Here is a 22,605-nt window from a genome sequence, read left to right as displayed (position 1 = left end):
AATGAGTCTGAACTTACTTTCACTTTCACTTTCAGTTGCACCTCCCACCTTCACTTAGCCCACAAGAAATCCTATGAGTAGCCTATGTTATGTGTGTTGTTACAGGTTGTTTAAAGTATTGAATTAGACATGGCTTGGTGTATTTGTTAAAATTATGACCACCTAAATATGATAGCCTATAGCTAGTAGCCTATGGGATTTGGCATTACTATTTATAGCCTATCAATAGTGTTTCTAGTTTCTCCAGAACAAAAGGTTGTTTATGCTCAAGTGCTGCACAGTTTCCATCTATAATGATCAATGAAAAGCTGTTTTTCTTTCTTTTCTTTTCTGATACTGTCCTAAGTGGTGTTGTAGTATTGTCAGCTCTGTTCACATCCACACGTCAGCCACAAGATGGCAGTATGAGTCCATGCTGAGAGGCTCCTGATGGTACCCAGGGCCCTCTAGCTGCTACCCCACCTCCCTGACCCAGCACAGCAGCTACACAGGTCCTGTGCCGGTGTTTGGTACACGCTCGGCTCTGGACAGTTGCTCTCGGCGCCGTGGGGAGAGAGTCTGATGTCACTTTTCATACACGGTGGGAAAGCAGCTTAGCCCGAGGCTGTTAAAGGCTCATGATGCTGTCTTTGACAACAGATTACACCCCCTGTAGGTCAGCTAAGGGCAGCCAGGGAACATTATCCACACTGGAACACATGGAGCAGCCCCAGTGACTTTGTTCACTGATGTCACATATACTGGATATGGAGCAAATCCAGATCTTAACAGAGTGTGAATTCAATGCAGTGACTCAAGGCACGCAATATGTATAATGCTGGAGTTCAAAGCAGTGCATCAGTCTAATATATGTATATTTATGCATCATGTAGTTATTAAAGAAGATTTTAAAAAACAGAGCATAACATTAAAATATAAATGGTGAAGCTGTGAAGTAATTACCACCAGGATCTTTTACTAACTGTAAACAGCAATATAAGAGCTGCATGGTAATGAATACAAGTTAGACTTTGACAGAGTAATTAGAAATGGGTCAGTCTGTGGGTGTGAGAGAGGGTGATTCATTCACATATTGCTGTTTCCAACCAAAACTTGAAGGATGTGTTTGATTGTGACCAAAGGAAAGATGTTAATACAAAGATCTTTAAAACGATTTATATTTCTCAACACCTGCAGCATTTTGTGTATAAATAACAACAATCGTCACAGGGAATAGTCCTTAATATTATATTCAAACTGTTGGGAACATCTGTGCTGCAGCAGTCGACTGAAGCATACAACTGTAGTCAGCAGTACCCACATACCTCACTCTGTTATCCAGGATATAGACAGCGCCCAGGGGATCCTCCACTTCCTTACAGTAGGAAGGAATGCACAGTGAAAATGTGGGGGAAAGTGGGTTTTGTGTCAATGCTACACCTTTAAAATCGACTCTGGCAGAAATCCTCTCTGTGACTGGGACGAAATGTTCGTCCTGAAATGTATCTCGACATCTACTCGACACAGTGCTGTAACATTTTGTAGAGACATTGACAGGCTGCTGGGGATAAAGCCCAGCCACTCTGCTGATCCTTAACTTTCCCCTTATAGGAGACAGGGTCATCTAATGTCACTGATAAGACTTGTCTGGTCCGGTCTATAGGGTGCTGTGATGCAGCAGCGCAGCCTTCAGCTTTGCTTTATTTGTTCAGATGTACCTTGTTTTGGTGTTTGCAGGAGGTGTGTTGTTGAGAGCGTTCCCACACACACTGACACCTTGACTGAGCTGATGCTCCGGGGCACAGTTTACCGAGCCACAGAGCTATTTTTAACTCCCAGTTAGTGAAGCAACACACTCACAGCATGACTTCCATTTTCACATCTCAATTTTGCTTCTCCCCTTTTTTTTCTTCTAATCCAAAGTAAATTCTTCCACTTCTCTCTCTCTCTCTGGCTTCAGCTGACTGTGGTTTAATTCCCACTCCAGACTCAGGTGCTTGACAACACAAACGCTTGCAGACACCGTGAGGATGTCACGCATCAGACGGGACGCCGACTCGTCTCACTCAAGTGCTTCCTCTCCTCTGGCTGTGCGGTAATTACTGCACAAATCACAGTGGCTGCTGGAAGAAGTGGGGCCTGATGCACAGATGCACCTCAACTTTAAGTTAATGATCACCCTCCATATTTTTCACTGCACGCAGCGTATCTCCTTCATCGCATATCAATAACCCCTTTCTTACTGTGAACTTTAGCATTTTGATTTACATGCAGCTATGATTACCTTGACACGCCTGTGTAGTAAACAACAATGGACTACTTTTCTCCAACTCTCACGCAGAGCATCCTTCCGGCCTTGAACCCACGCTCTCTACGCCGCAGCCTTTAAATAGCTGCTGATCGGAGCCCAAATAGCTGCGTTCCTGCGGAGCCTCGGTGGGTGGTAGGTGCTTTTCACCATGCTGGCTCTCTCAGCCTCTATATATCGACGGTCTGTGCCCACGAACAGAAACACCGGAGGCTCTGCTCCTCTTCTGTCAGGAAGTTTGATGATGCAGGAGCTCCTGGAGTTTTTCACTTAGTGTCAACAAGCAGAAAAAACATGGTTCACAGGGCGAACGTCAGGTAATAAGTATGATGCTCCTCGTCGAAACAGACAACGTCCTGTCCTCTCCTGACAGTACACGAAACTTTCCTCTCCTCATATCTCCTTCTCAGTGGGTGGTGGATGTCTCCCCATCAATCACAGCGCACTAACTCAATCTGAACTTGCTCCCACTCCCGGTAAAGGACATGCCTCCCTCCCACTTTGTCATCTAATGCCAAACACCCTCTCCACCTTGCTTTGGTTTGCTCGCTATACTTCTGCCTGCTGCGAAAACAAACATGTTGAGCCCACATCAGTTCCCATCAGACAGGTCTTATGATCCACTGTCCTTGTGGTCCTGCTCAAAAGTGGATCAAGACCAAATAAAAAGCAACCTCCAGAAGCAGGAGCAGAGTTTCCCATCAGTTTTATCATTTAGAAATATAAAAGCTGCCGATTTCTAAGCAACACTTGAACATTCAAGGGTAAGTGCAAGAAGAAAGCCAAAGCATGTCTGCTGATGGGAGATGAATTTTCTGCTTGCACTCAGTGAAGATTTTGCAGTCTGAGCATGTGTTCTTTTTTTTTTAAAAATTGTGGTATTTTTGAGTAAGTAAAGAGGAACTATATAAGTCTGGTCTGTTTTGCTAACCCTCGTCCTGGTCATGTGCATTTATTTACAACGAAGCTGGTGAGAAATAAATCAATAGAGCGGTACAACGTTATATATCATATACAATGTTGCGTCGCATATATTTGTGTAGTCTTATCTGTCATAAAAGAGACAAGAGCTGGGATACCTGATCTTGCAAGGTTGGTTTTCGGCCAAGAGATGCAATAAGTGACACGCCTCCATTGTCCCCCGTAACAAGTTCAGCCATTTATTAAACCATCACAATTACTCCAAAGCTGTTTAATTAAGGTAAAAAAAAAAGTAGCATAGTTGAGCTACAAATCCTGCATAGTTCCTCTTTAACTTCAAATTCTTCACTGCCCCTCTAAAGGCTGGTCTCAGTCTCTGTTGAACACATTAAACAAAACCAGAGAACAGATATTTATTATTATTAACACTGAAGCCTCAGCCACCTCCACTTTTTGGCATGAGATGCAAACCCGTTCCAGTGGTGCTGTGCCAGCCTTGTTCATCCATTGTGACAGGCATTGCTCTGCTGCACTTTGCTGACCTACCACTGGAAGAAAAACACGTGGATGTGGGCCACATGCAAAAGTGTCCCTTAAATAAAATACACACTGAAATTCATTTGGGGGGCAGCACATGTCGCCAAGCCTGAAATAAAACACGGTCTGGAGATGAATAAGCCAACATGAATCTCTGTGACACTGGAGGATGTTCCTATTCTCATCAAGTGTTGTCTTTTTAATGAGATGGAAAAGAGAGCTGCTTTGCTTAATGTGATGTGCTGATCCATCTTTATCAAGCACGACATCGGGAGCCACGCCGGCATCCTCCACAACTGAACCACTGCCAATAAAACCAATCAGAGCGTGGAGAGACCCCCCCCCTCTCTCTGGGGATGAAAGGGGGGGAGTGAAGACAGGAAGGAAAAAGAGAAAGAGAGAGAGAAGGATCACACAGGGAGGCATGGAGGGGAGGAAGAGAGCTGAAATTAGTGGGAGTGGGGGAGGAATAAAGTCTTTTAAGTCACACTCCATGACGTCTCTCAAGGACACAAGAACTCCTCCGAGGCACAGAAAGCTGCCTTCACTGTCTGAGGGAAATCACAACGAACCCAGATAAGTTGGACTGGAACCTGAGGACCGAGTCTCTGTGGTACACAAACTGGACCAGGTGAGACACCGGGGCAACACGAATGACTGATTTTTAAAAATGAAATAGCTTTTCCTGTGGGTATTAATCCCACTATGTTAAATAAAAGGAGAATACTTAAATACATGGATGAAACTGACTGGGATGTAAAAAAGGGAACCATAAAAATGTGGCTTAAAACTTCACACTCTAGTAAAAGGCACCAACATAGTATGTAGACATGATTGTTACCATGATTAAAATAATTGATTACTCTCATATCATACTGTGGGTATATATAGAACCAAACTCTTGTTATTTTAAGATACTTGGACATATTACATGTTGTAAGTTTTTCCGCAGGGGCTCCTTAGGAGGTTAATGCGGCCCCTGGTTTCCGTTCTTCATTTGATTGGTTTGATTTGATCCTGTATCTAAACTCGGACTTGGAAACATGCATTAACCCTCTCTGCTGATCAGCACGCTCTCTCTGCACCCTGTGAACCCTCCGGTCGTGATTCATCATCATCAGTGCACAATCATCAGCCAGACTGCAGCAGTGTAGTCACTCCTGCTCACGTACCATGCATCATCTATAACAGTATGACTCCATCACGCAGCTGTCGATCAGAAACTGTATGATCACCATTTGCTGAACTTATTGGCCTTGTTGGTTCACATCAATGTGCAAATAACAATCAAGAAGATACTCTATAGCTTACTTTTCCTTGAACATTTGGTTTGATCATTTATTATTCATTCCATAAATAGACATTTTTGGTGAAAACTCATTTACAGTGCGATGATCTACAGGTGTGACAGTTAAAATGTGTCTGCTAAATCCTCAACTACTTTAACGTGAAGGTCTGAAACAAACAAGATGGAGTTGTGATGTGTAAGAGCGCTATACTGTCTGTTCACCGTGCTGTTAACTCTTCTTTAACTGGACGATTAGAAAACCTACAGGACTTTTCAAAGTAAACACGAAACTCTTTCCCAAAAGCTTCCATGTGTCTCATGTGATGACATCAGAGGTTGATTTCCTGAGGACGGAGGTCACCGTTGACCTCCCACATGTCGGCTGTTGTGTCCTTACGATGACGATAATTAGTCTTAAGTGTGTGTGGGAGTGAATGTCTGTTGCATAATACTTCAGAGGCGTGTGCACTTAATTGGGTCTATCAGGAGAAAGACGTTGGCAGCGACGATGAACAGCTGAACGCCGACTGTGTGGACCCTTCATTGATTACACACTGATGAACACTGATATTAGTCAGCGCCTTTATTAAAAAAAAAGTACCTTTAACATTCACACGAAGATGGACAGTGCTGAACTGAGCACTTGACTTCATTTCCAAGCTCACAGGACGCAGGGAGGCTGCAGCTGTAACATAAGTAACTACTCAGCAGATATTCTGCTTGATTTCAGTAATTCAGTAGTTTGATACAAGGTTCATGCCCCCAGTGTTGCTGATTCAGAGGGCCCACCCAGGTGCATGAAATCAAACCTGACAAGTGAACAGCTGTCTTCAATTCACCTCATTGCAGCCCTCATGTGAAGACATCAGGTGAGGCCCAGTTCCTATATAGCAACACACTGCTTCGATGCTTCGGACCCTACTTTAGCTAGGTAGCTAACGAGCGCTCTTCCACAAACCATTTTGGTTTAACATTTATGGAACTGTAGCAACAGCTTTGACAAGTTCAGTTGAAGCCAACTTCTCAGTTGATATCAACCATTAACGATCTTCCCGTGGACCAAGTCAGAGGTGGGAGATGGTGGCAGGCTCCTCGTCTGCCAGCTTGGTTGCTGTCTCTTTAGACGGGTGCTAAACATGCAGAGCCACGTTGCATGAGACACAACTCAAACCAAAGCCAAGGAAGCCAGCCATCAGCCTAAGCAATAATAAACTCTTCTTCTGTTGACCCAAACAAAATAATAGTCTCAAATGGCCTCAAAGTCCATGCATGGGATTCAAACCTGCAGCCTCCCAATCCAACCTGCTGACAAATCCAGCTGCATATGTTGATTATGGAGTCCTCTGACACACACTCTCAGAAATGCACACACAGGTTGACTGCTCCTTCATGTCAGTGTTCAGAGAGAGAGAGATGATCATGTTTTCTGTCTGTACAATGTGAAGGATGTGGGTTCAATTCCCATGTAGACAGAGATCACAATCTATGACACTCTCAAAATGTCAACTTTGTAATGCAGCCTTCATTTGGAGGATGAACCCACCAGTAGTAGCCTATTATTGAAACCTGCAGCCTGTGTGTTTATTTTTAATTAAATATTATATATATATTATATATAAATATCGTCTACATTGTAGTTTTTGTTGATTAGTTTATGAAGAAGACGTCATCCTGCAAACTCTTTCTTATTCACCCTGTGGTTCTGGTTGCTCCTCTGTGGTTGGTTAACAAACAACAGTCGCTGACGCACTGTTTATCAACACAAACCATGAGGTGCTTATTATGTCACATCAACAATGCTTGGTTTTTGTGCAGCTGATGTGCTTGTCAACACGAGCGCTCGCTCATCCTTTAACAACCTGCTGCGTTTGAACCATCCGGCATCTATTAAGGGAGCAGTCTGATTTCTGATGACGTTACATGTGAAAATAGAGTCCAGCCAGCAGGAGAAGGAGAAGGAGGAGGAGGAGGAGGAGGAGGAGCAGTGTGCACATGACATGGCAGAAAAAGAGGGGAGACAGGCGGACCCCCTACTGTACACTTAAGTGATTCACGTCTGTTGTCGCTCTGACCTTTTATGCAAATGTGCAATTAACGCAGCAAAGACGTCAACAGGAAGATTTTGAGTCAGTGCATCGACTGAGCTCGAAAAAAACAAAGTCCAAATGACACATGGGCAGAAACTGAGGCAGCACGCTGGAAATGAAATGCCAACATGTTCCTGTAACTGCAGGGGTGAAAAGTTTAACTAGAGGCTGATTGAATTTTATGAAGTCAAAGAAATCACTCAACTTCAGCTCAGTGAGGCCGAGTGCTGCATCAGTAGATATAAACTGTAGCTGATGATCCATTTGGTGTTATATACCATTATTAGGAAATGACAAGAAGAATTAGCAGCATCATACTGTAGTTTAGTGCTTCAATATTTCACATACTGGTGGTTAGTTTAATCTACAGCTACAGTAGTACAACACAATGAAATAATAATTCATTTGATTTATTTTCAATGTAAAATATTAGTGAATATTTCGCCCCAACCAATCCTGCTTGTTCACAAAAGTATTCATTCATTTCCAGTCTTAACTAATTTGAAAAGTCTTTAGTGCAAAAAGTGGATGTTTTGGATGACACTACTTAGCTGCTATGTGCTTCTTTTCAACTGCACTGAGACCAAATGTGCAACTAGTGTTGACTGAGCTCACCTCTGTGCTGGGACCCCTCGACCCCCCCTAAAGCAGAGTGAGTCTGTCCCCTGCCAAGCCCCGGCAGCACCGGAGCCAAATCAACCATTTGTTTCTGTTTAACCTTTCACATAAACGTGACACAGAGGAGCTGAAATTGATGCTGGCAGGTAATTTGTGTTTGTGGCATTTGTGCTAGTGTGTGTGTGTGTGTGTGTGTGTAGTGCTGCACTGCTCCATCCCTCTCCCTCTAATGCAATGAGCTCCCGGCCCATCAGTCTATGGTCAGAGCGGCTGCAGAGCTGTATCACGCCTCTCATTACTCTCTCTGCTTGCTTGTCTATACTCAGCTAGGTAACAATGCGTGTGTGTGTGTGTGTGTGTGTGTGGTCATTTTTAAAGTCTCTTGTGTGCATTTCATAAAGATATACATTTGTCTCAACGACACCTGAAGTGACATGCAGCATGTTGATTTATACATGCTATTAATTCACGTGCCATCGTCACCGGCAGGAGGTGAAAGCAGGAACACAAATGAACATCATGTCGGGGGAATTAACAAAAACCACTACACACATGAAAGAAAGAAAGATGATGAACACCTTCCCTGTCCATCTCTCTCCATGACTCTGTCAGATTTTTCTTGATTAATCTGCCTGTGTTTCCTGGCTGGCGCGCAGCAAAGTGCCAACGTCTGCTGATGCAAACTGCAGTCACTCCGTTCTTTCCTTGGCAGAGTGGCAGCAAACAAAACAAAACCTGTTGCTTTCCCACTTTCTTCTGCCTTTATAAGGCGAACGCTGGTTTAAACCTCACGACGGTATGGAGTTTGCAGATTGCAGAAGGCATCAGGAAAGCGAAGCAAAGCAAAGCAAAGCAAAGCCAGCGCTGCTCCCATCTGTGGTCCTGGAGTGAATCACCGGGAAGTTGGATGACTCTATAACTAGCGCACATCAAACAACACGGCTTTGAATAAAGACCACCGCGGCAGAAGATGGATGGTTAAAGGGCTGAAACAAAAAAGATGGGATTTGAAATGGATTGTGGGTGTGCATAAGCATGTGTGCATGACTGTGTCTTTCTCCATGTGGGCACATTTGTGTGGGCACACTAACAGGCATAATGAAAGTTTTGAAAGATGCGCGGATGACAACGCCTTGACAAGCTGACAGCCAGCACATTAAACAAATCTGACAGGGATTCAATTACAAGACACATCTCTTGTCTCTGCGTTGCAAACGAATGTCAGTCTTTTCTGTGAGAGGCAGCAGTGAAGCTCTATTTTGGGCCGTTAGATGTCCTTTTAACCATTTTTGTGTTTCCCATCTGCTGAAGACGCTTTTAGATGAGAAGGCGTCTGAGGGGAAGCTGCAGGTTAGCCTCTTTGAGAAGATTAAAGTGAGTCCTCTCCTCACTTTAGCATGGCACATTCAGACTCCCGCTTTGATTTAGGTCTCCCCGGGGCTGACCAAACACATGTGTGAGTAGTTGTGTGTCTGTACAAGGAGACAGAGGGAGGCCAAAGAGAAATAAAACTCTTCCCACTGCCTGTAGGACTCATCTGTGTGTTTAAAGCCTTTTATTTTTATCTGCTTTTACACTCTTCTGACATGATAAGTGATGTGTGAATCACGTCACACGACTGACCGGTAAATCCCTGCTCTCAGAGATGCCAAACAAGTAAAAAAAAGAGAGAGAGAGAGAGAAAACAACAAACATGTGCATTTTAAAGCTAATCTGTGGGTCAGATCAGAGACTTTAATCCTTTTTATGACTGTAAAGCCAAAGAAGACTGAGTAACATGTGAGGTTATGTGGGTGTTAGGAGGGCAAAAGTTGTGTGTTTACATCTTTCACATCAGATGCTGATGTGAAATCAGGTCAGACATTTGATTGTGTTTGCCCCAATGACACAGATTGCACACTGGCATCCACACTGCAGGCTGATCGGTTAGGGGGGGATCAACCGCTGACCCCCAAAGTGTTACTCTTAATCTTCCCCCAGAAGTCTTGATGAGATTTAAGTCCTCACTCTTCAAAACACCATCAACAGCAGCTCCGAGGGAGTAAAAAAAAAAGTGTCTCCACATGAAGAGATTTCAAATCAGACGGGGATTACAGTCCATGGAAACCTTTGGCTGACTGTGGACATTAGACCGTAATCCATTGACGCCGCAGTAGAATTGTCATATTCTTCATTGCTCTTGTTTGGGGAGTTCATTTGTGGTCTCAGCCACCCAGTAAAGCTGTGCTCTCCTCTCCTCTCCTCTCCTCTCCCCTCCCCTCCCCTCCCCTCCTCAGTATATTTTTGAACTGTCATTTTCTGTTGTACTTTGTAGTTTGGCCTTGGTGTCTCGCACTCTCTCTCTGTGTTTCCGCAGATCCACCGGAGCTCCATCTCTCTGCACCAGCCGCCGCCTACATCGCCCCCCTCCCACCCCTTCCCCTGCCGTTAGACCGGCCTCCCCTCCCTTCCCATGGACCAGTCTGCCACCCAGTCCTCCCATCGAGCTGACCGGCTCTCCCTGCCCCCCCCCCTCCCCTCACTAGAGACTGCCTTCATCAACCCCTGCTAACATTTCCATATTCCGCACATTCTGTGACAAACTGTAAACTGTTTTCTTGTCTGTAACAACATCTATTGCACGTCTGTCCGTCCTGGGTGAGGGATCCCTCCTCTGTTGCTCACCCTGAGGTTTCTCCTGTTTTTCCCTGTTAAAAGGGTTTCCATGGAGTTTTTCCTCAGTCGATGTGAGGGTCTAAGGACAGAGGATGTTGTTACGATGCCATGTAAAGCCCTTTGAGACAAACTGTTTGTAAAAACGGGCTATACAAATAAAATTGCCTTGCCTTGCCTTGCCTTGCGTTGCTGTGGGAGCCTTTTCCAGGACACTGAGGTGGATTAAGCTTAGATACTGTAGAGCGAACATGCTCCCATTCATTTTAACTAGATTTGTTTTTTATCAAGACACAACAGAGGTTTACTTGTGATTTAATGTTTTCTAGTTACTCCTCTTTACCAGTCAGTTTCTTCTACTCTAAAGTTGTGTGTATATTCATATTATGCAGCACCAATTTGTTTTGCTGCCTCTCCTCAGGTGCCCCTGATGTGCACTGAGTGTGGCCCTGCCCAGCACAGCCTACTTACAGTAACACAGGCTGGAGCAGAGGGAGATCTCTCACACATTCAAACAGGATTTAGGCTCAGCTTATAGGGAGGGATGTTCTGGGCCCTGCAGCTGCATTGTGCAGCTGGCCCAGACTTACTCTGCAGCTTTGGCCGACCTCCAGACTCTTTTTTGGTTTTGGTTAAATTCAGATTTTTGTTTGCAAGTAAAATAATTTGTCAGTTGAACCTCAGCTATGGCGTTGTCCTTATATGTTGCTGCACAGAGTGTTGAGCCAATAGTCCTGGAGGGGGTGGCTGTAACAGAATATTCATCTTTCCTTTCTTTTGTATTCAGAAATTTCCCCAAATTCAATAAAGTATTGTGTTACAGCCATAAAGCTTTTGTTTTCTCATTCTGTGAAACATGATAAATGTTGGCTGGGCTTCAACAGCTGAACCAGTCCTATGAACGCAAACATCCGTGACTGACTGAGTGACGATGTTACACCATTGGTCGACCGAATGTCTTTTCCTCTGTTTTGCTAACGCTTTGCTAACAAAGCCAGCGAAAATGCAATCCATGGAGCTGTGGATAACTTATATTAACTTATATTATATACGATATTATGATGTGTATTTTTGTGTATTTCTATCAGTCATAAGCAAGAGATTACGAGCAGGGGCACGTTTCGTGTCGTGGTGCCTCAGGGACAAGAGCTGGGACACCAAGTCGGAGGCTCTGATCTTACAAGGTTGGTTTGGCGGCCAGGAGACGCTAGGTGGAAGGCAGAAAGCCTCCATTCTCCCTTGCAACAAGCTACAAGTCAGTTATTTAACCATCACAATTACTCTGAGGCTGTTTAATTAAAGCAGAAGTAAGCGATCCGGTCATTTTGGCTAGCTTCCTGTCAGCCGATGGAGTTAGCAGTCCCCGCCCTCGTCCCTACGTCACCACATTCACACGCATCCCTTGGCTGCACACACAGAGAGGACCGCCCCTTTATGCCGTTCTCTCTCCTCATTGGATAAAGGTTGTAGGATACAAGGAAAGTTTTCTCCTCGGCTTACAGCAGAGCAGAGTGACTGACAGACCCGTGTTTCAGACCAAACACTCTATATAAGTGATTGCTGTTGGAAGATATAACTATTTAAGACTTATATTAACCGCTTACTTCTGCTTTAACATAAAAATGTAGCATAGTTAGGCTAAAAATCTTGCATAGTTCCTCTTAAAGTAAAGAAGTAACTTCACTGGTCTGCCAAATGTTTGAGTTTTCCCATTGGCTGTTGATTTTGCACATGAACTGACAAAAATGATTTCTACTGGGGTGTTGACTTAGATACTGACCTTGCAACAAGTCTTTATTGTCACAACATGAACATATTTCATACTGGTACTTATCAATATGTCTATATCTGAAACACTGACTTGATGCTACAAGGACAAAATACTGGGATATGTGAAATAATACACAAGTAGACCTACATACAGCCGTTGAGATGTGACCATTAGTGGAGGGAAGACGGTGGAGAGAGTCATGGACACCATGTCGGCAGCTGATGGGGGGGAAAGTATCAAGGTGAATTTAATTATAATGCCTCTTGAGGCTACTGCCCATATCAGTCCTCCACATTTCTCTGACTGAGTGGGTCTAATGAGAGGTTTCATTTACAGGGAACCGTATGATTAAACTCACCTCATTCCCAACGGATGACAGAAGCCTTATGCCGCAGAGCTTTGACCAGCAACAGCTCATGAAGAATCCAAAACCCTTTTTTTCCTCCCTGTGATTATGTGGCATATTTACACATTCACACATTTCACACATGCTTGAACTGAATAATGAGCACATGCTGTTGTTAAAGGATGTACAGTAAAATAGATAATAGGAGTAGCTACGCAACCATTTCTAAAGGTACAAAGAGTGTTTCCAGGAGAACAGTGGACACAGGACGGGAACAACCAGGACTCAAGAGTTGACCATCCTGCAGTCTAACTGAGTAACCAAGGAGTTAAACAAGAACCCAATAGTATTTCACATAACTTCAGATGTCCTCTGCTGGAAGGACAAACATCTGAGCACCACTCAATCAATCAGGTCTTTATGGCGGAGCAGCTAGACAGAAGCCACTTTGAGTAAAAGGTGTGTGACAGGCAGTTTGACAAACAGCATTTAAAGGACTCCAAGAACAGGAGGAAAATTATTCTCTGGTCTATATAGTGCGGCAAAACTGAACCTTTTCACTTTGTCATGATGTATGCCATTTTCATGACAGGAACTCAGTGTTACCCGGCCAGCCCACCTCCACCAATGTCAGAAGTTATCATAACCCTTCCAGAGGCTGCTGTAGTGAAGAGTAACCAAAGACTTTTTTTTTTTTTTTAGTTTAGTCATTGTACATTTAACATTGTAAAATTCTGGATTAATACTCAGCATCAAGATGCAGTGTTAGCAGTGTTATCCTGCTCCTGTTGGCATACATTGGACTGAAATAACCGAGTCCAGATTTAAAGCAGAAGTAAGTGATATATTTGTGTTAATATAAGTCTTAAATAGTTATATCTTCCGACAGCAATCACTTACATAGAGTGTTTGGACCGAAACACGGGTCTGTCAGTCACTCTGCTCTGCTCTGAGCGAGGAGAAAACATTTATCGTATCCTACAGTTTTTATCCAATGAGGAGAGAGAACGGCATGCAGGGCTGTGTGTGCAGCCAAGGGACGCCGTGAATGTGGTGACGTAGGGACGAGGACTGTTATGGTGCGTTCAAGGAAACTCGTAACTCGTGATTTTCCGACCTGTGAAGTCGTACCAGTTCGATCTGGTACGAGTTCACGGGTCGGAAGTTACGAATGGCCGTTATAGTGACTTTCACAGGTAAAACAGGTCGGAAAAACACGAGTGGGTTGCCTGAAACGAGACTTGAAGCTGTAATTTACGGTTTCAAAAGCCTGCCTGGAACGCAGCATTAGCCAAAACGACCGGATCGCTTACTTCTGCTTTAAGGACATGAGTTCAAACTGGAGGGCAATATGTATAATACAGTGTATTTTGAGACAGACTTCTAATTATGGTCTTGAGGTCTTTTTATGTCCATTTATTAAGTTTAAATCATTTTCAGGTGAGACCGGGACGTTTCAGGTTTACGTGTTCAGTTTAGGTTCTGGGCAAATTGAATCGTAGGCAACTGGACTTGTCTGGGAAGACGTTTCGCCTCTTATCCAAGGGGCTTCATCGGTTCATACACAACAAGTCTCACTAGTCCACACTAGTTGGATGTGGTCCAACTAGTGTGGACTAGTGAGACTTTAATTTGCCCAGAAAAGAACGATGACCATGAGAATATCCATAGACATGTTCAGTTTAGGGTTTGGTGTCTTCTACAGCTGAAGATGAAACCAACCAACTAGCTGTTCATTCTTGACAGATAAGACTACAGCTCCCATGAAAACAACTACAGCAGTGCAGCTTTTCTCATTGTCACAATTTGATTTTGTCCATCCCCACAAAAGCCACCACTTGTTCTTTACTAAGGTCATGGTTTGGTAAGCTAAACACTGTTACTGCTGATGATGTGTGGCCGTCTTCACTTCTAGTTGTCTGTGTGAGGTTTTCCTACTTGTCGGACAGAAGTTCTGTTGTCACTGTTTATTTTGTCGAACAGTGCAGGACGTAGCTGTTGTCCGTCACATGTATCCGCCTGTGAGGGTCAAACCGATCTGTCAGACTCAGGTCTATACTTGTCACTCATACACTGTATCTCTGCCCAGCTGCTGCCAGCTGATAACAAATGGAAACAATAACCACAAACACATCATAGCAATAAAAGATCGCCTTCCCAAACGCTCTGCACTCCACTTCATCATTTTAAAGTGCAGGGCCCAGTCAGGCATGAACAGATCCCGAGGAGAAACAAAGACTATAAAAACCAAAGAGATGTGCTGCTGCAGATAAACAGAGCAGACAGACCGTGGGGAGGCAGAGCAGCTTTGGGCGCCCCGGGGGATTTATTTAAAAGAAAAAAAGAAAAAGAAAAAAGAAAAAGAATAGAAGAAGAAAGGGTTTTCCTATACGCAGCATTGTAAGCTGTTGGACGTCTACTTTCCGGAGGTAAACAGCATCGTAAAATCAACATATCCACAAAACAAACAACACCATAAAACAAACGAGCGGCGCAGATAAGGAAGCTAATTGCTGTGGGGGTAAATCATAAAGTGACTTATTGTGTTTGTAGAGTTTTAGTTGTGGTGCGCAGGAAGGTGACTGACTCTGTCTGTCTGTTCATTATTAAAACATTGTTATTTTAATTTGGCCCTGCGGTTGTTTATGCACGCACACACACACACACATACACGCATACACGCACCCTCAAAATATCCTCTGCAGATAAGAATGGATTATTGCCGGCTAATCTAATCAATATTAATTACAGCAGAATTAATGATTCAGATTGCTGCTTATAGCTTTCTGTAGCTGTCTGTCTCATCCCGGCCTCAGAGTGAATCATCATATAGGAGCTGTCAGACATTTTTATATAAGGACCTAGACAATTACCTCTCCTCTCCTCTCCTCTCCTCTCCTCTCCTCTCCTCTCCTCTCCTCTCCTCTCCTCTCCTCTCCTCTCCTCTCCTGTCCTCTCTCATGTTGTAGGTAAATGTTGAGTTGAGCTGACCTTTTCCTGCCAATGACTCACGCTTCTGTTGTGGTGAGTCAGCAGACAATCACCACTGATCGTTCCAAATATCACATCCTGTCAGCTGAGACAAAAACAGAAGCTTCACATTCAGGGAGAAATGATGGCGGACGGTTGTTTTTCTCTCAGGCTGCAGTGCGCTGTGTGATGCAATTTGAACAATCCTTGCGGTTTTATATACTGCACATCGTGTTCTGCTTTTGTTCTGTCACTGATCAAAAAGACAGAGCATTGATTTGACAGGGCTGCTGTGATGATTTTACATAATTACACATGTTGGTGCTGCAAGAATTTGACTGACCCGTTACACACAGTCGTTTTGGATGTAATGCACTAGCTACGTCCTGTTTTCTTCAGCAGTCACCAAAGAGCAAAACGCCACACCACCTGTCTGTTTCACAAAGTGCAACCTGAGTAGAAGCAGAACCGGGAACTGACATGAATTCAACTGCCATTTGTTATTTACACCTGTGCTTTTCCTGCTGTCGTCGGTCATCAGCCATCTTAAACAGTCATGGATCAGCTGTGCGGAGGTGGAGGTGAGGGCGGAGGCACGCTTCCAACCCTGTTTCTGTCTCATGTCACAGACAGCTCTGTGCTCGACGTGCCTGTGACGTCTTCTTGAAGCAGCTTTTTATTCAGTCTTTTGGTCAGTCTGCCTGAATACCTATCTTATTGTCCAATCTCTTGAGGTTTTGTATTTTCTATGATGGAAATCACTTGAATAAATACATTTCCACTTACTTGATTGACACACAGCATGAAATAAAACCAAAGATAACATCAAAGAGAAAATCAATAGAAGTAAAAAAGCTCAAGTCTCAGCACTGAATTTAAACCAATCAGGTGCTATGAGATAGTACACCATGATGCAATAAGGCATTGAAACATGCAGAGCAGGCTCTCAGGGGAACACAAACATATAATTGGATGTTCATCTCAATGTGAGTTTATTATGCAGCATGTGTGTGTGTTTACTGTAAGGGAGTCAATGCAGTGAAGCTTTGATGCATTTTCTGAAGGTGAATTAAAGGTGGGCGGGTCCTGGTGTCACCGTTGTCAACACCGTGACATGCTGAAAGGTCAAAACCACCTCAGCCGTCCTCTTTCATTACTCTCCTTCCATCTCACCCTGACTCACAAACAGATCAGAGGAGCTGTCGAACTTCTTCCTCTGAAAAACTGCGAGAAGTTGAGCCCCTGAATAACATAAATATCTGGAAGATTACACGCATTTGTAGATATTTCAAGGTCTCACTATAGCTCCCATTGGACACGTGCCAGAGTCTTTGATTGTATTTCTCTGCATTAGTCGGTTCTTACACTTCTGAGGCGGCGTTTTTCACAGCCCTCCTGGAACATGGATGCTCTCCTCCCACAGTTTCTGTTTTTGTGTGTTCTGCTATTCTTTATATACTTGCCACCGATTTCACACCTGTCTCCGTGCAGCTCGTACTGACGTCACCCTGTTTTTTTCCACAAGACTTAATTCAGTCAGTTAAAGTCCTTCAGGGACTTGAAGCGTCAAAGGTTTTGTGTTTCATTCTTCCCTCCATCATCCTTTGTTCTTTGACTTATGTCAACTTTTTCCGTTTTTGCTCCTTCATCAGGTGTCATTCAGCTCCTTTTCGAACAACATCGCATTGTGCAGCTTTAATTTTCACAGGATAAAGGCAAAGTCAGTCTACACCTGTCATACACAGTGGTAGTTAAAGCATGTTAGAGTATGGGTTCATTTGAAGGGCATCTGAGTCTTTGAATGGACAGAGAGGAGAGATATATAACACAAATCATCAGAAACCATCTGGAGATTCAAAGGAAAAACAACACATCTGCAAATCATCTGTCATCCAACCTCAAATTGAAGTTCAGCTTCATCAGTGTCACTGTGATTAGCACACACATGGCAGAGGAAGCCGATCATGCTCTTCCATGCGTCACTGATCAATACAACAACGTTATCCTTCAGGTGTCAGGTGCTGTACCGGTGCACACACACCAAGAAAAGAAAGAAGAAGGGATAGAAAGCATGACTCATCTGACATTTTAAGTTTCTCCGCACCCGCTGTAATACACACATGTGACTGAAACTGATCTCATGTTACTGTGAGTCAGTCCCGTATGGATCGTGGCATCGCGGTCTCAGGAGAGTGCACGGCGATATCCTCCCGTCAGCCTCTGCCGGGTGATTACACCTCTGATCAGCCTGGACTTACAGCATCCTGATACTGGATCTGAAAATTACTGTAACCTGAGAAATCAGGTGCATCACAGAGCATGCAGAGGCTGTGAGAACATTAACCCCTTCTATCCCTCGCTCTGCCAAACACTGGGTAACATAGTTTATGTATAAATCAAACAACAAAAGGCTAAAAGCTATGATTTGTAGTTTTAACTTTTACCAGTGTTGTTGAAAGGATCTAGTTGATTGATGTCTTAGGGTCTTTTGTGAAATAATCAACCCTTCTTTCTATGTTTGTCTGAGAGTTCAGCTGTCTGAAACTTAAGAAAACACATGCAAATACACAAACCACACAATATGACAACACATACACTGTAAAAACTGACTGTAAAAACATCCTGCATTTAAAATTAGGTCAATTTACCAGATTATGTACTCATAGAAATACGTTTTAAAGGTGAGTTGTTATGTCTGCTATGTTCGACCCATTAGCAATGTTCCTAGGATCTACCATTTAATGAGTATTGATCAAAGAGCGCCCAGGAATCAGTGTAATGATCTGTACAGTTCTGCAATGCAATGTGTGACGATACACAGCTTGTTACATGATACCGAGCTGTGGTGTAAGGCTGCACTTAAATGCGTAAAGTGTGAGTCGTGTGGGGCCAACAGTATGAAGAGCACAGCTGGAGACTGACATTGTTTCATGAGGAAATCATTTGTTGATCTGAGGACAAGAAACTTCTTTACCCTTTCAAATACACATCTCTGCTGCAGTAAACACTCATCTGTCATTGCAGAGACAGAAGAAAAGAAACAGCAAATTCAGCCTCCAGGAAATAAATAACAGAGCCTATAAATAATAGACTAACAGATATTATTATACTGTTGCCAGCCACTCTTACAAAGCACTGGTCTGTTTTCCAAAAAATAAATAGATAGAAATAGAGGGAAATGCTTTTGCAGTCATTCCTGTGAACAACACGGGGACAACACATCTTCTCTTGATAACAGTTTTACACTAAACAACGTGGCAACACAAGGCGTGCACCTCCCTGACACCTTTACTCCATGACTTCCTCTACGCTGCCATACATATTTAATATTTAATATAGGAGCATATGGTTGTCATCAGAGGAGGTCGGTGCCGAAGACAAAGCTGCTGCAGCGTGTATGTCCTTGTTTCCTATACATCTGACTTTACCCTCCACGGACGAGGTGAATTAGCGAATTAAGGAGGAGGGATTGTAAGAGCTGAACCATAAGACGCATTCCCAGAAAATGAAACTTTATCCTTATTAAATTTACTGTAGATATCACTTTAAGGTTAATTTAGAAGAGGGCTAAGCGTATATCAATGGTGCTGTAGCTAGTGTTACCGGAAGATGAACCTGATGTGTTTATGTTATAGCTTCATTTTTTTTATTTTTTTATTATTTCAACTTTGTTTCTGAGAGAGCAGGTTTTATTATGATGGTTAAGTCTCAATACTACAACACCCATGGGCCTCAGCTGCTGTTGCCATGGTGAAGGAGGCAGTAAGTAAGGGCAGTATAGTGAATTAAAGACTCTTTGTCATTACAGTTGTAACAGTTTTTGGACCTCGGCCCGTGCTGAGCCAAAAAGATTCTGGATATCCTGATCCTGGCACCATCTGCTGGGATTTTGACCATTTACTTCAGTTTTGATTGACTGCACATGCTCCCACGTGTGTGTGTGTGTGTGTGTGTGTGTGTCTACTCCTCCTGGCAGAGGTTGACGTGGCTGATCTTCCTAATGCACCCCTCCTCTGCAGATGTCATAAATTAGTCTGAGAGACGGAGTGAGCCGCTGCTGCCAACCTCATCTGCAAAGTGAGTGAAGTGAAGCAGAAAGCAGCTGAGATGCAGCGTCAGGCTGTTCTCAGAGCAGAGGTCTGCCATGTCTGCAGCTCCGGCCCAACTGAGACATTATACCCTGTCATCTCTCCCAGTCCTCGCTTTTTGCTCCACAGATACAACTGCATCCGGCTCTGGCTGCAGATAGAATCGACTGATTGGCCTCGTTTTATAAACCCGGCCATTAATTGGAATTTCGATGAGTAATAAAACGTCTTGGATTTCCATTCTTATGCACAGACAAAGATAAGGAGCTCTTTTGTCTGAGAGGATTTAGTTGGCTTTGTGCTGCTAAAAGCATGAGCGACTCTTAAAAAAAAAGATATAACATGAAGTAGACATTGCTTTTTCTAATTTTCAATTGTAATTTCATTTCCCTAACCTTCTGAACCATTGTGGAAATTGAAAATCAGCCATTCCAGAGAAAATACTAATTTCATTTCAGCCCTCCTAAAAAAGCAACCTCTTATCTACGTCTTTCTATTATGTTCCCAAATGGGGTCTTTGTTTGGTTTGATTGAAAGGTAATTGTGCACCAGTCCACGATGTCTGTTTGAGTCATTTTTAGTCATCAACTATAATAATTAAGAGGAAACCAGCTAAATTAATTCTGTATCTGCCCAATGTGACATGATTCAAAGAGGATGTTCTGGGTTGTGCTCTCATTTCTGATATATTTGTCACAGGAAATGAAAAAAGAGTTGCGTGTGGATGAGAACATGATGAGTGTTGTACGTTTACACTTGGAGATATACAAGCAAATAAAACTGATTAGCATCCATGTTATGGGCCCAGAAAAACAATTAATTTTGATGGTGTGTATAAATTATAGAGTACTCTGATTGTTAGAGGGAGTGGCTGCGGGATTTTCTTGTTTTGCAGAAGCTGACAATGCATTTGTCCTGAATTTAACTACAGTACATTCGTAGAAACGGTGACAGCAGTTAATGAACATTTCAGACAAGAAATTAAGGACAAATTGTATTGTTTTTCAGTGAAGAGGCAGAATTTAAGGGTTGTTGGTCTGACGTATGTCCATGGGGTCTGAAATATCAGTGTATGAGCAAACATTCATGATGCAACATGAGCAAAAAGTTTATATGTACGGATTTTTATTATTGATTTGGGGGATAACCATTGTGTAAGGAGTTCTTCTCTCTATTTGGTGGTGTAAACAGTGAGTTTAATTTAACCTTTTTTGCCTACAGTTGTTTCCATGAAGTCAAACTTTCCCCATTAAAATAATTGGAGATTAAGGTAGCCTAAATCACACACACACAGAGAGAGAACAGAGTTTCTCTACCTGCAACGTTTCATCAACAGAAGTTGGAGGAAGTCACTCAGCTGCTAGATTAGTTAAATCAGTGCCTTCCTGCTCCTCTTCCTGCCTCATTACAGCGACGACACTAATGGTCTGATGCGCATCAAGGTTCACAACATCAACAGCTCATCACCACACCTCAGAGCTTCCTGACTGATTGCACAGAGAGAGACAGTGTCGGCAGGACATCTCAGGACAGTACAGCCTGACTTCGTAGGCTACTGCTCTCCAGACTGAACCGAACTTTGTTACAGTGTGAGAGCACAGGCCGGCCGGCCGTCGTCCTATATCAGACGCATCAAGTCCTTTCATTAATTATCAGTTTCCTGAGAGATCTTCCCTTTTTGGAAAGCTTGTTTCAGCAGTCCCGCCCATCATACATCTGAACACTCCCCGCTCACTGTCTGCTGCAGACACACTTAAGATAATGAATAGCTGGAGGAGGCTGGCGTTCTTTGCTGCAGCCCAGTAAAAGGCCACTCTGTCTGGATCCATGGGCAAAAAAAGAAGAAGAAGAAGGAGAAGAAATCTTTTCCAGCAGCTCTGGTTAGACTGAGACCACACACTGGACCTCTGTGGACATCAGTGGATTGTGATTGCTGTGTTAAAGATGCACTCGTGTTGTTATCATTTTTGAAAGGTGGGATTTCAAAACGCCACTTGAGGGCAGACAAATTCACATTCATCACTCTCATATTCCCTCTTCTGTGACTGAGTGAGGCTCCGAAATAAATTCACCATTTACACAACCTCACTGGAGCTGGCTTCTGTTTTGTTTTTTTTGCCAATAATGGTAAATGTCAACTGGAGGCAGACTGGGACTTTCAACAGGCTTCAGAGAGGGAGGGATGAAACCATTAGGTTTTTATTGCTGTCATAATCATCTGTCAAGTTGTGTTGGCATCATGGTGTAAGTCTATTTGAGTGATCGATAATGAATTCGATCCCAGTGGAGCCAAACTGTAGCTATTGTCACTTTTACTGACCCAGTTTGGAGCTATAAGAAAAACAGGAGCTAAAATATGTGCGTATTAAGACATTTTCTTGTTTTCTTTGATTCACCTTTTCACCTGGTGATGGATGGAATCATAGAAATCAAGACTTTTACAACATTTACCCAAAACCAAAAATAATTTTCCTTCTAAAAACAGCCTATGTGCACTATACTGCACCTGATCTCACCCCCCGTCACCCCACACCCACCACTCACCAAGGCCACTGTAACTACACCGAAGCCAGTGTCCTGTCCTGCACACGGCCTAAAACATTCAATACTGGAAAAACATACTGGACACACAGAGCTCCGGACCTCTAGTATATATAAATGAATAAAATAACATCTCCTGAACCACAGAGGGCAGTGAAGCTCTTGACTCCTGGTGGTGAACCATAACACAGACTAACTTCAAGTCCTGCTGCAGAAGAATTAGGTTTTTTCCCCCGCTCTCCTCCACAGTTGCAGAGTGTCATGAATACAAGTCAGGAATTGAGTCCCTCTCACAGACAATGGTACATGTCTTGACAAGCTGAAGCCTTTGTAACTTGCAGTCCAGTAATAAGATGGCAAGTTCAGCATCAGTTTTGCATCCTGTCTTTTCTCCAAGCTCTCACTAATGACTGAAAGTCAGTCCAATATTTACTTTAGTGTGGTCCCTTGCTTGACTTGACTACTTTCTATTCTTCTTTTCCTCTGACAACTCTAAAGC

Source organism: Trachurus trachurus (assembly GCF_905171665.1).
Source record: "Trachurus trachurus genome assembly, chromosome: 20".
Classification (NCBI taxonomy): Eukaryota; Metazoa; Chordata; class Actinopteri; order Carangiformes; family Carangidae; genus Trachurus; species Trachurus trachurus.
Note: the sequence above shows the minus strand (reverse complement) of the source record.